The sequence below is a fragment of the Globicephala melas genome, chromosome 5 (genome assembly GCF_963455315.2).
Source record: "Globicephala melas chromosome 5, mGloMel1.2, whole genome shotgun sequence".
In the NCBI taxonomy this organism is placed as follows: domain Eukaryota; kingdom Metazoa; phylum Chordata; class Mammalia; order Artiodactyla; family Delphinidae; genus Globicephala; species Globicephala melas.
The window spans coordinates 24,210,097-24,224,054 of record NC_083318.1 but is presented as its reverse complement, the minus strand read 5'-3'; positions in this window follow the sequence as shown (position 1 = coordinate 24,224,054).

The window sequence follows — 13,958 nt, the reverse complement described above, 5'->3', positions numbered from 1 at the left end:
TGCTTGAAATCAAACAATTATCCGAAGAAGAAAGCATGTTTTTTTCTCCCAAATCTGAGATCTGCACTGTGATATTTGTATTAGGATTTTCCTGAAGCTTCATAAAAATTTTATATTTTCTACAGACAATTTGAGTGAATCTGGATTAGCTTGATCAAAAGCGCATGTGTAATTCTGCTTATGGCATCGTGGTATTGCTGCAGAGACTTTTCCTGCTGTGGGCTCCACTCACAAGTGGAAGTGTTATGGCTTACTTAGTAAATGGGTCAGAGTAGTACACTCAAATGTAGTGTATTTTTGCCATCAACATCTAAACATTTTCACCAAAATTTTGCACCAGCTTATTGTGTCTCATCATGCTCTAGACTCCTGGAACCCCAGAAGCTTCACCGAGGTAACAGTCCTCTGAATTTTCTGGCATTGATGTTCTACTTTCTAGTCATGATAAGGCATTTAAAATATTTGCAAGGTTTTACTCGTCAAGTCCAATTATCTTAATGTCATCAGTATTATAGGCAAGACTGTTGCTCTGTGAAGTGCTAGTGTGATGTTCTGTGGAACATCAGGATGGTTGAGATCTTTGTAGACCTTTACTTGGCGTAGATCAAAACTGACTGTGGAGATGTTCTGCTCTTTGCCAAGTAAAAGTAAATGACTTCTGGTAGGGCTTCATATAAAGAGAAACCACTTACCAGTTCCATAGTTGAATACCAGTATGTGAGGGTCTTTGTTGAATTGCTTTCTAGAACTGTAGCTGTAACTGGAGTCACGATATGAATAAATTGTAATAGCTCATAGCCATCTCTCAAGACCAGTCTTCTTTCTACACAAGCCAAATATACATTAAATGCGGATGTGATAGTCATGACCACCCCTGAATCTTTAAAGTTCTTGATGGTAGCATGAATCTCTGTAATGCCCTGAGGAAGACTTATTGTACTAATAGAGTGATAGAATCAAGACAAAGCTCCATTTATTTCCTTGACCATATAAAATGCCTATGGGAGTGGTTAACTATTGTGGCATTTCGATTCTGTAGAATTAATGTCATGTCAGGGCTAGTGTGAAGTAATCAATAAAAATTTTCATTATTTTACCATCTTCATTGCTAAGACACCCTGGTAAATAACTTCAAGTTCCTTTAGAAAAGGCTAGGAGAAAGACTTACAGTATAAATTTTGACTGGGTAGCAGAACATTTTCTCAACAGAAAGGGTTCCTCTTTTATTCAGAAGGCTTTGTGTTTGTGAACTGTCTCATATCTAGGAATTTTTTGAGGAGCAATCTTTATTACTATTAAAAAATTCAAACTTTTGTTCAAGAGAGCTAGAACTTTTCCACTTATACAAGCCCAGTAACATTTTATTATAATACCCATCTATTTCAGTTCTTTAGATACTATAATATATAAGCTAATGATAAAGATCTCCGAGGATAAAAACATTCCGATCATGACTGAATATTTTTCAATTATGATAAATATGCTCACCTGACTCTGTCATTTAAGTGCCACCACTTGACCCACACAATCCCAGGATCCTGCACTCAGTGAATTCAGGAAGCCCAGTTTAATTACAGGCAATTCTCACAGTCATTTTTTCATTATGATGATATTCTCACAGAGCTCTCAGGGGTGTTAGTATTCCCCTCACTAATGTATTTTTTGCAGTTTTGCTAGTATGCCAGTATCCATAGTAAGTGTATATGTGAGAAGCTCTTACATAAGAAATCAATTCTGATATTTCCATCTATCTATATCTTTAGTTATCTTCCTTTGCAGATTTTATTTAAAAATAAGTTCTGGTATTTCATTTTTATTGTGTCAGCTATCTTTACATCCAGATTTCATTCAACCAAACAAACTGAAAGGGACCCTCTCAACTTTCTTAAGCTGACACACTGAATAGAGAGTTTCTGCTTAGTGTATCATGGATACATAGCAAACAAGCTTTTCCCAATTCAACATTTCTATTCCACCCTGATCCAGCTCCTAGGGGCCTTTTCCACACATGCTGTCTAGGCTTTGCTATGTAAACTGCCAACATCTTGGAATTATTTAGGTCTGTATGGTACCTCTCCACAGGCCAGACTTTGCACTTGACCTCTTAGAGTACACAGGGCCTTTCTTTGAGTTTAGAAGCAATGAGTAGAGGTGGAGGTGGGTTCTTAAGAGCAGTCTCATGCATGAAAACTACTCCAGAAGAGCAAAGTCAGCTGAGAGGAAACTACCCACCTGACAGAGGAAGAAGGGCTATTTCTACAGACAGAGAAAGCTCTTAGAATTTGAACATTCAAGGTCTAAGCTTCATTTGCATTTTCCAATAAATGTGTGATAGTGAAGTGCCTCTGATGCTATAGGGATGGCTTAAGGAGCTGTTGACTGTGTAGCAGGAATGTACTGGAAGTTGAAACATCTGGTCATGTAACTTGCTTGTGCTGTTAGTACCTGCTTGAGTTCAAAATTATGTGCACATCTCCCTTAGTGATTAAGTATTTTAACCTTATTTTTTCTTGGCTTAGTGATATCAGAGACTCTTAGCGTGCCAAGGGAGTATAACATGACTTTGCCCTAAGTAAAGTATAATTCCCTAATCCAGGATTGCTTCAGGCTCCATGCAGTATTTTCGCCAGACATACTTTGAGTGCCATATCCTTGGTTCTAAGTCCAAGTAGCATAGCAACTCCCTTCCAACTTAAATACACTGGAAATCAGTTTTCTTTCTCTGGGCCACACTCATAGATATCAATAAATGCATTATCGCAGCACTATGTAAAATATATTTCTTATTCTCTTCCTTAACCTTGCACCATCAGAATCTTTTCAAATGTTACCATTCTGATTGGTGGCATTCCTCTCCTTCCCAATTAATGCTCCTGCTTTCATATAACATAATTAGCATGACCATAAATCACCCCATATTGACTGAAATATAAACAAAGTTATACCAGTCATCAAGGATCAAGGTTGAGTATGTGTATTTGTATTCTTAACACCAAAGCTTGCCCTACAATATCAGAAAATCATGATTTAAGGGGAATTGATATTTTTAAATGAACCCAAAATTAAGTTATCTAAACCCATGCTCTTACAATGTTATTTTTAAATTGCAATGTATATTGTTTTCTTCAAGAAATAGGTAACCCTAGTGATAGTTCTAACAAATTTATTAAGTTGGTGGGAATGTCAATAAATTACTTGTACTTCAGCTGCAAGATGCATGTTAGTGTGGAAGGAAGTCTTTTTGAGAGAAACTCAAACAGTTGAGCCTTCTCTGTCAATATCACTGTGTTAGAAGTTGTGAACAAAGTTTCTTCCTTACAGAAAGGTGGCATTAACAAGAGCCTTAATTGGTATTTTGAGAAATAGTTGGTCAAAAGTCTTAGGAGTGGGTGAAATTATTATTCCAGTTCACAGCCCTTGGGAAATTCATCTTTATCAATGTAGGAGGAAAGAAACAGCTGGGAAACAACAAAGAAACAACTTCTCAAGTTCCAGAGAAGTTGAGGAAGGTGGTGCTAACAGTGGAAATTTTTCAGTCCTTTAAAGACTCTTATACCCTAGTCTTTAAAGTACAGTCATAGTTTGGGTTTTTAACAAGGAAGAGAATCAGGAACTTATGTCATTCCTTTAAAAGGTAACTATTCCTGCCAAGATGATAACCCCACTTATTGGATCTAATATTGGTAGGTCTCTTTGTGATGTGAAAAAGGTTTATTCTATGACCTGAACGCTTGTGTCTCCCTACAAATTAATTTATGTTGAAATACTAACCACCAAAGTGATGGTATTAGGAGGTGGAGACTTTGTTATGTTAATTAGGTCATGAGGGCAGAACCTTCATGATTGGGATTAGTGCCCTTATGAATGAGATTTCAGAGAGCTAGCTCACCCCTTCTGCCATGTGAGGACACAAGAAGGTGCCCTTCCAGGAAGTGGGCTCTCACCTGACGCTGAATGTGCTGGTGCTTTGATCTTGAACTTCCCAGCCTCCAGAACAGTGAAAAATAAATTATTGTTGGTTATAAGCCATCCAGTTTGTAATACTAGCCCAAACAGACTAAGACAGTTTGTATTTTAAAATAGTAATTTATATAATTTTTCTTTTTCTTTTCACTTTTTTTTGGGGGTGTGGGTGGAGTAAGTTCTGCTTCCTTAGAGCCCTGCATCTGAGGCTCAATGAGGGTAGACATCAACAAAGAGAAAGGAGAGATCATTGAGCTTTGTCTTTCCAGACAGAGTTTTTCAAAATAAACTCTTACAAAAACCCAAAGACAATAGTCACAAATTGATTGCAAGAGGGATCTACTTAAGAAAGAAGAGTTTTCTGATCTCCATAAATTTACATATAATTTTCATGAGCAAAACTTGAAGGAAAAGGAGGAATTAGCTAGACTCTAAGGAGGTAAAAACATTCTCTCTATATAATATAGGAACATTATGCCAAGACTCACTGACAAGATACATTCCCATTTCCCTTAAGGTTCCTTAGACTAGGTATAGGTTATTGTTGTTTTGGCTTATCAGAGTAAATCAAAAGGAAAACACACACACGCACACATATGCACACACACACACAAAAGAAATCTGCCTTTCTGTGTGTCATGTATCCTGAGTGGATATTTTGGAATGACTTGCATGAGTTATAAAAAAGTAGATTATTGTTACAAAAATAAAGGAGATTCATGTCTGTATTCCAAGTAATATTTTTTTTATGAATAGGAGATAAGTCTCATTAATCAACAATTAATTTCTGAACCTCATTTAAATAGAGATATTTTTAAATGATTCTAATATTTAAAAGGAAGCCCATTTTCCCATAAAACTTTCTAATATCAACTAATCACTTCAGGTTCTATAAAATAGAAAAAATTAATAACATTTAATAAAGGAGCATTCCTTGAAAATGTTAGTGTGTCTTTTGTTTATTTTGAGCATGCTCTATCATGTGTTGTCAGCAACCAAAAACTATAAAGAATGAAATATACAAAGATATATAATGGGAGCTTCTGATATTGTACCAGCTACCAGGCAAAATAATTGAAGAATCAATGTGAGATAAGCTTAATCATTGGGATCAGAAGACATGATGTATTTTCAAGGATTTAATTTTATCAGATCAAGATGTCTTAAAATGTATACAATAACTTGTAAGTCATAAATAAAGGATATGTTTTGCTTTATGTTCACATATCAAAATTTGGCAACTTATCTTATGGACATTTAAATGCATCCTCTTTCTTTTTTATGGATAATAATAGGATCCTGATATTTCCAGAGAAGCAGCAAAGTTCATTTGAGTCTAGTCAATACAAGGTCAAAGACAAACTGCCTGAAATTATAAATATATTTCCTGTCACTGATTATTTTCACATATTAATTTTATCCACCTTATGTGTGGTTTTGCAATGGTTAAGCATTTTGTCTCCTTTTCTTACTGATTCTGTTTAATAGTCAGTGAATTATATTTCCTCTACTGTTTTTATGTAGATTTTTAATATTTTATTTCCCTCGCTTAGAGAACTGCCTGAAAACAAATTAACTGACAAAAATTGTTTGGAAATTGTTCTTCAAATATTATTTTCCATGCATTAGTTCCCAGGGTCATTTAAAATATAAAAACTATTTTAGAAAAAAATTACATTTTCTTAAGTCTCTTTATTTTTAAGATAAAATTTATATTCCATTAACTATGATAATATTGCCTATTTAAAAATTTAGCATTTCCTATGCATTTTTATCCTACAATTAAGGAGCTTTTTCGAGTACCATTTTAAGTATAATTTCTTACACTATTTCATTATATTGCTACAATTTAAAACAATTTTTGCTTTCAAGATTGAAGCTATAGAAAGAAGCATGTTCAATCTCAGTGACAAGTTTAGATATAGAAAAATGAACCAAATGCTAAGAAACATAGAGTTTAAAAGCCCCTCTCCCAGAGTTTACAAAAAAAAATTCTGATAAAAGGATGAAAAATTCTTCAAGTTGCATGAAATTTGCAAAATTACCCCTATGATACAAAAATTATAAATAATTGGAAGCCTGTACCTAGAAGTGTTTACTTTTGATCAAATTGTCATTTTGAGTAATTTGTCATTATGATCAATTTATCAAATCAACTAGTTCTTTTATAATTTTTCACCTATGTTTAAATAAAATGGTTCTACATTTGCTGGTGTCAGCCCTTAACTGCAAAGTCACTAGAAATTAAAATACTGTTCAAGGTAACTATTTATAAAATTCATTTTTTTCCCCCTTATCCACTGAACTCGTGGCACAGCAGTACCTTGGAACATATATCAATATAATTTTTACAATATACACTTTAATCATTTTCAAAAATTTAATTTCTTGTGACTAGGGAAGATAGAAAAAACTAATATTTCCCTGTACTAGCAGAAGAAATAGTTGAATACATGTTTACTGAAATGCTTATTTTAAAATATCTTCTCCTTTCTTTTTTAATATTATACTTTAGAAAAATCCCTAAAACATGAATTAACTTTCTGGTAATTGTTTGTTCACCCCATCATATAAAGCATAATTTATTGTGACACATGTAAAACACAGTATCAGGTAGTAATTTTAAAAAGACAATATTTCCAATGGAACAGTCTGCTAAATTTTCTTGCTAAGTCATCTCACTTGGACATACAGAGCCTCAATTTGAGGGAACTTTGCAATTACATAATACTGAGTGAAGACCAACTGATCTTCCTTCTACTGCAGTCTCTCCCCTCGTTCTCTTCCTTTCTCATCCTGCCTTCCCTTTCCATTCCCTCATCCTCCTCACTCTCCTCTCCTTCTTCATTCTTCTTTGCCTCTTTCTCCTTTATAATGTGAGTTGTAGTACTTAAATAATAAAAATACATTTAGAAATATTATATACCCTAAAAACATATCTGCATAACAAAGCAGACTCTTAGTATGAAAAGTTTTCACTTCTAAGAGCTCACATTGACACTTTGCCCAAACAGTATGGAATAAAGGAATGTTCTTCAAAATCATTCTGCTATTATCATTTGGTGATGAAGACTATAAGTATCATCATGAAGTGGTAATATAAACGTTATTAAAATGGATAAATTGAAACCATATTTAGAAGCCAAGAAACAAAATTCAGAAAGGGAGAAAGACTATAAACTATTCTTACAGATGAAGAAAGCAAGACAAAAAACAAAGACAACTACAACTTGTGAATACCAGGTCAGGCTAATTCAGTACTTGATTCATAGGCTGAGATTCGTGGTTTGGTTGAATGGTCAGGGACTTGAACGGGACATGATTGGACAACTGGTGAAAAGGAATATGGAGAAGAAGTATGTTTATAGACCTCTCTCTGAATGGGAAAAAAACATGAACATGTTTGTATCCCATGTGAATGGTCACCAAAGGTTGACCTCAGCAGAGGAGGATTTTAATAATCAAGTAGATAGGATGACCTCTTTGGTGGATATCAGTCAGCTTCTTTCCCTAGCCACCCCTGTCATTGCCCAAAGGGCTCATGAACAAAGGGCCATAGTGGCAGGGGTGGAGGTTATATGTGGACTCAGCGATATGGACTTCCAAGGCTAATCTCATCAAGGCTAATCTGGCTACAGCTAATGCTGAATGTCCAATCTGTCAGAAACAGAGACCACTACTGAGTTTCTGGCACTGTTCTGAGTACGGAGTATATGGCATTCTTCCCCAGGGTGATCAGCCAGGTACCTGATAGCAGGTTGATTAAATTTGACCAATTCCATCATGGAAGTGGTAGAATTTTGTTCTTACTGGGATAAATACACTCTGGATATGGATTTGGCTTCCCTGCATGCAATGCTGCTGCCAAAACTGTCATCCATGGACCTAGAGAATGCCTTATCCATCATTACGGTATTCTACATAGCATTGTTTCTGATTAAGGAATTCACTTCACAGCAAATGAATTGCATCGGTGGGCCCATACACATGGAATTCACTAGTCTTACTATGTTCTCCACTATCCTGAAATGACTGGCTTGATAGATAGAGCAGTGGAATGGCCTTTTGAAGATTCAGTTACAATACCAGCTAGGTGGCAATAACTTGCAGGGCTTGAGCAAGCTTCTCAAGAAGGCTGAGTATACTCTGAAACAGCATCCAATATATGGTCCTGTTTCTCCCATAGCCAAGATGCACAGGTCCAGGAATCAAGGAGTGGAAGGATTGTCACCACTCACTATTACTCCTAATTAACAACGAGCAAGATTTTTGCTTCCCATTCCCACGTCCTTATGCTTGATTCCACAGAACTGGAAGTTAAGACTGCCACCCAGCTAATTTGGGGTTCTCATGTCTCTGACTCAACAGGCAAAGAAGGGAGTTTTTATGCTGGTTGAGTGATTAATCCTGTCTACCAAGGGGAAATTGAACTACTCCTCCACAATGAAGGTAAGATAATAGTCTGGACTACAGGAGATTCCTTAGAGTGACTTTTAGTATTATCATGCCCTATCATTAAGGTCAGTACAAAACTACATCAACCTAACCTAGGCAAGACTACTAATGTCACAGACCCCTCAAAAATGAAGTTTGGAGTCACCCTGTCAGGTAAGAAACCATGACCAGCTGAGGTGCCTGCTGAAGGTAAAGGGAACACAGAATGGGTAGTGGAATAAAGTAGTCATAAATACCCACTATAATCACATGACCAGTTACAGAAATGAGGACTGTAAGTGCCATGAGTATTTTCTCCTTATTTTCTATGAATATGTGTATGAGCAAATATCTTTGTTTTCTTTCCTCCTTTATTCTCTTATGTAAAATAAGATGTATTGAATTTATATTATAGTATTAAAAGTATTGTTAATTTTATATCATATTATTTGAGGCATGGGATATCAAGGAAAAGAGTAAACATCACTCAAGGACTTTACCTCCTCTTCTGGGGAAGGGCTTTGTTTGTACACAATTGTATCATGTGAGGCAGAGTTATGACTGTGTTACTGTCTTTATTTGGAGATTAATTACGGTTTAAGGAGATGCATATGAGTACCAAGTTTACAAGGAGTGAACTTATGATGGCAACTTTATGTGTCAGTTTGACCAAGACACAGGGTGCCCAGATGTTTGGCTAAACATTTTTTTCTGAGTTTGTCTGTGAGGATGTTTCCGGATGAGATTAGCATTTGAATCAGCAGACTGAGCAATGCAAATTGCCCTCTCCAATGTGAATTGGCTTCACCCAATACCTTGAGGATCTGAATGTATCCTATTCGTTCTATTTTTCTGGAGAAGTCTGACTAATGCATTGGCCTAAATTTATAGTTAAAGCTTTCTAACAGCTCTAAAATAGCATAATTTTGAGATTATATTAATATAACAAAATTTAAATATATTAACAGCTAGATAAAAGGGAGTGACCAAAGTTGAGGAGGGCCAGTGAGGGATGAACTCTGGTTCGTTTGTCAAATTTTTTCTACATTGTAGAATCCACACTCTAACTCTTAGTGTAATATCGATACTTCAAATACGATTCTTATATTCTTCCAGTTTTTACTTCTCCAAAATGGAAAGTATAATGTTACATCACATTCTATCTCTAAAGTATCTTTCTAGTGCTTTCTGTTGCTACCAAATATTTGTATATGTTGTCCTTGTCTGCTGTTTCTAACAATTTGAATAATAATTATAGTTTAATCACATATTATTCAAACAATGTCAAACCCATTTTCAATTTGAGCCAGTCAGTTTCCACTGTGGACTTCAATTTTCTTATCCCTGAAATGGATAAGGTTACCACTGCTGTCTTTGTTTAACCCTCAGTTTGTGCTGATGGGCCTCAAAATGGGCCTCTATTGTCTTCCACCAATATTTCACTGTTACTTTATTCTCAATATTTATTAGCTTTGTGGTGACTGTGGAAAGTGTTCTCATGTTGTGATTCAGCCTCTGTCTTAGGCAGTTACTGTGTTCTTGTAGGGAATTCTTAGAAGTCTTTCTCCTTCCCAGCTTAGTTATGGGCCAAGCATGTATTCCTGCCCTGTCTAGTAGTAGACAGTTTTTTTTCTTCTCCTTTTCCTTAACTGCAATGGATTTTCACCATTGCCTAAAGGCAGCAATGTTTCCTGTCCTCTCCTAGTAGTTTAAGGTTTTTGTTCAATAAGAGAGATTGAAGGAATGGATCTGGGCAGATTCCGTTTCCCAGGCCTTCACAACAAGGGAATCTTTCTCACGTTTCACAGTGCTGTTTTAATAAAGGCTTTGTCTGATTTGTGGAGAGAGGCCTGCAAACTATATGAAAAATCCCCTTGTATCTACAACCCCCAGAGCTTCTACATTTTCTTGTTAGCCCATATTTGTCCTTTATCTGTTCCTTAACAATTTCTGTTCAATTCTTCTTGTCTCCAGAGGCATCTATACCAGATAAGCAAGTATTCATAGTCTCTTTACCCTGTAAGCACTGTTTTTCCTTAAATTTCAGGTTAGTTTGTTGCTCTGTGACATCAGCTCTCTGATGGGTTTAAAGTTTGTGATTTTGTATTCCAGGCAGAAACCAGAAGTCTTTTTGCTTTTTAAAGACCCTATTATACTTTCAATTTGATCAAGCTGTGAACGTGGGCAGGCAAGTTTTGGAGAGCTTCATTTCAGCTCCTCTATTTAGTTCAGAAATGCCTTTTACAAAATTATTTGATTCTCTATATCCTATATTATCAGTAATTGAAGAGAGAACACATAGAACCTTAGTGAGATAACCTTAAATTTAAATTGCCAATATTTCTGTTAACAAGCCCCTAATATCATCAGGAAGGTGAAAGTAGTGTGTCTTGAATTTGAAGTTTCCTAAACAGAACTGTCCCTCCAAACTAGGTAACATAGAAGGAAGTCTAAGAAAAGTTATTTTTAAAGACCTTTCAACTCAACAATTTATGGAAAGAATAGGAATTTAGCTCAGAGAACCTGATTACTGTTAACAATTCTATCACATCACAATAAAAAGAGTACCTTCTTTGATACTTTTGCTCTTCTTTCTGCTTCCAAAGTATATCCACAGATTTAATATGTATTTTGTTGCAGCATAATATGTGACATGCTTTATATAATAGTATATATAATTATACTATTATTATATAATTATATAACAATTATACTATTATTATATATAATAGTATATATAATTATACATATAATATATAAAACAGGATTATCTCTTCCCAAAATTATAGCTTAGAAGAATGGACTTTCATTCTAATAAGCATTCATGATTCTTCTCATTTACACTATATATATTAGAGGCAGAAATTACATTTGAATAATTCCTTTCCCTGGAAAGCTGGCAGTTCTATGATTTGGTAGTATCAAGGATAGATATCACACAGTACTTAGCAACATTTTGCTGTTTGTGTTACTTTATAACTCCAAGACCATGAAAAACTCCAAAGACTCTTCTAAATACTTTAGCCCATATATTAAATTATGTATTAGAAATTTTACTCTATAATATTTGTATTGAAATTTTAATTTTCAGTGGATAGTCTGCATACTAAATCAATTACTATATTTGCCTAAACAGAAAATTCTGTTCCTTAACCAAACCACTGACTACGGTTGCCTTAGTACTGCCCTCAGTTTGACTAAATATAAGACAAATTTCTTCCTGATACTAGGCTCCTGACCTCCCTTTTCTTAGAGCATTTATTGATACTTTGGAAAACTTGTAACTATAAACTTTTTCCCTGTCCTCTTGAGATGTAAGTTTTTAAGAAGTCTTGGGCTTCCCTGGTGGCGCAGTGGTTGAGAGTCCGCCTGCCGATGCAGGGGACATGGGTTCGTGCCCCGGTCCGGAAAGATCCCACATGCCACGGAGCGGCTGGGCCCGTGAGCCTTGGCCGCTGAGCCTGCGCGTCCGGAGGCTGTGCTCCGCAACGGGAGAGGCCACAACAGTGAGAGGCCCGCGTACCGCAAAAAAAAAAAAAGTCTCTTGTTAGTTTTACATCCCAGCACTGTCTTTCTCAAGGACCCAGAAGCCATTTCTTTGAAATATAATCATCAAGAATGGTAGTGACCCCTCTGTCCCAGTTTCTGTGGGAAAGTAGGAGCTTAACTTCAGTGGGCACCTTGCCCCAAATTGTAATATTACCTGCTGTCATGAAGGTAAGAGAAATTTTGTTTTTCCTTTGGAAAAAGTCAGTCAGCAAACACTGATGGTCTGAGGTCTCCTCCTCCCTCCAGCCCAAAAAAAACTACTGTATTTTGTTTCAGTGGAGTAGAGCTCAGGCTGAGTTCTGACATCTCTCTTCTGTTGCAATAGCCTTGAATAACGGTTTTCATGTCTGTTTACCTCTGTCTAATGCAATTTTGCTTTGACACCCCAAAGTAAATAATTACCTTATAAATAATCCCAGCCTTACTAAGTCAATAATATTAATATAAAAAATCCAGTTCCTGAATCTAGCAACCCAGCAGGTAGTATTTTATAACTTTTGCAATATTTACAGCATTTTATTTTCCAGTGACTAAATTATTTGAATATATATTTGACTCTATATATATTTATATACCTTTATATAATTATATGTAATATAATTATATATTTATGTATTCATAATTATATAATAAATATTATATATAATTACATATATTTATGCATTCAAATTCTACCCAAAATTTGAGTTAGCATTCCCTGATAAAAGTCAACATATTTCTATGCCCACTTAACTTTTGACTTACGTGAGGCAGACATTTTTGTCAATTGTCTTATATCTTTATATCTCTTTCAGTCTTCACAAAATGTTCTTTAGCTTTCTGCTGTCTGTCACTAGGAACAGGGTACATATCACCAACTAATTTCTTACTACTTATTCCCCCAAGATAACAAGTTTTATTCACTGTCAACCTGACTAGATTTGGAGTAGTAAGTTAATGTTGAAATTGCCATATCCATGGTCTGTGCTTAATGGTCTTTGACGTTTTGAATAAAACACCTCATACAATAATTTCATGATCTACATAACTTTTCACTGAGATCAATAGGGTACCCCAAACTATAAAATAAGTCTGTGAAGAGAGATCCAGAAATGTGACAGAAATAAACAAACATGAAAAAGAAAAATATACTACCTTACAGGTAACTTGGTGTAAATATAATCGCTTGGAATCATGAATGGTAAAGAGAAGGACCTTCATTATCTCTGCTTTTGATTGCCACTCCAAATTGCTACAATTGGATTTGTTGTTGTGGTTCAGATATAAAATTTTTAAATATACTACGAGGATCATTAATGTGTAGTGAAAGTAAAAGAAAGAGAGAGAGAAAGGAAGGAAAGAAGGAAGGAAGGGAGGGAGGGGGGGAGGAAGGAAGGAAGAAAGGAAGGAAGGAAGAGAGAGAGGGAGGAAAGGAAGGAGGAATGAAGAAAAGAAGAAAGGGAAGGAAGAAAAAAAAAAAGATGATTTAGCTAGTTACCTATTTAATTATCTGTGCCTGCCCTCCACCAGAAAGAAAACATGCTTTCTGTGTACTTATGTTACAATTTCTTAACTCTAGGGGTTATAGTATTGTTAATGAACATTGGAGGTATAATAAATATTAAACAGGTGATTCACTCATGACATAATTTTCTACATAGTGGACAGCTTCATTTTTCCTTTGATTATCATTTATTAACATACAAACTGCTGATTTACTTTTTCATATTACATGTTAAGTTAACCAATGTGTCTTCTAGCAATTTATTTTGCCTATGTACCACAACACTATCTTTTCTCACAAACATTTATTCTTACATGATGATTTGATCTAATCTCATGATTTAAACACTGGAAGTAGCAACAGGAGAGAAAGTGTCTTAAAGAACAGATAATTAGGGAAGGGACTTCAAGAGTTATCATATGCTACACTCTTAAGAGTCATGTTGCTAACCCCCACTTAGAGCAGAGGGCAAAATAAAACTCATTAAGCTCTCACGTCATACCATGAAGTGAGCGCCACTTTTACCCAC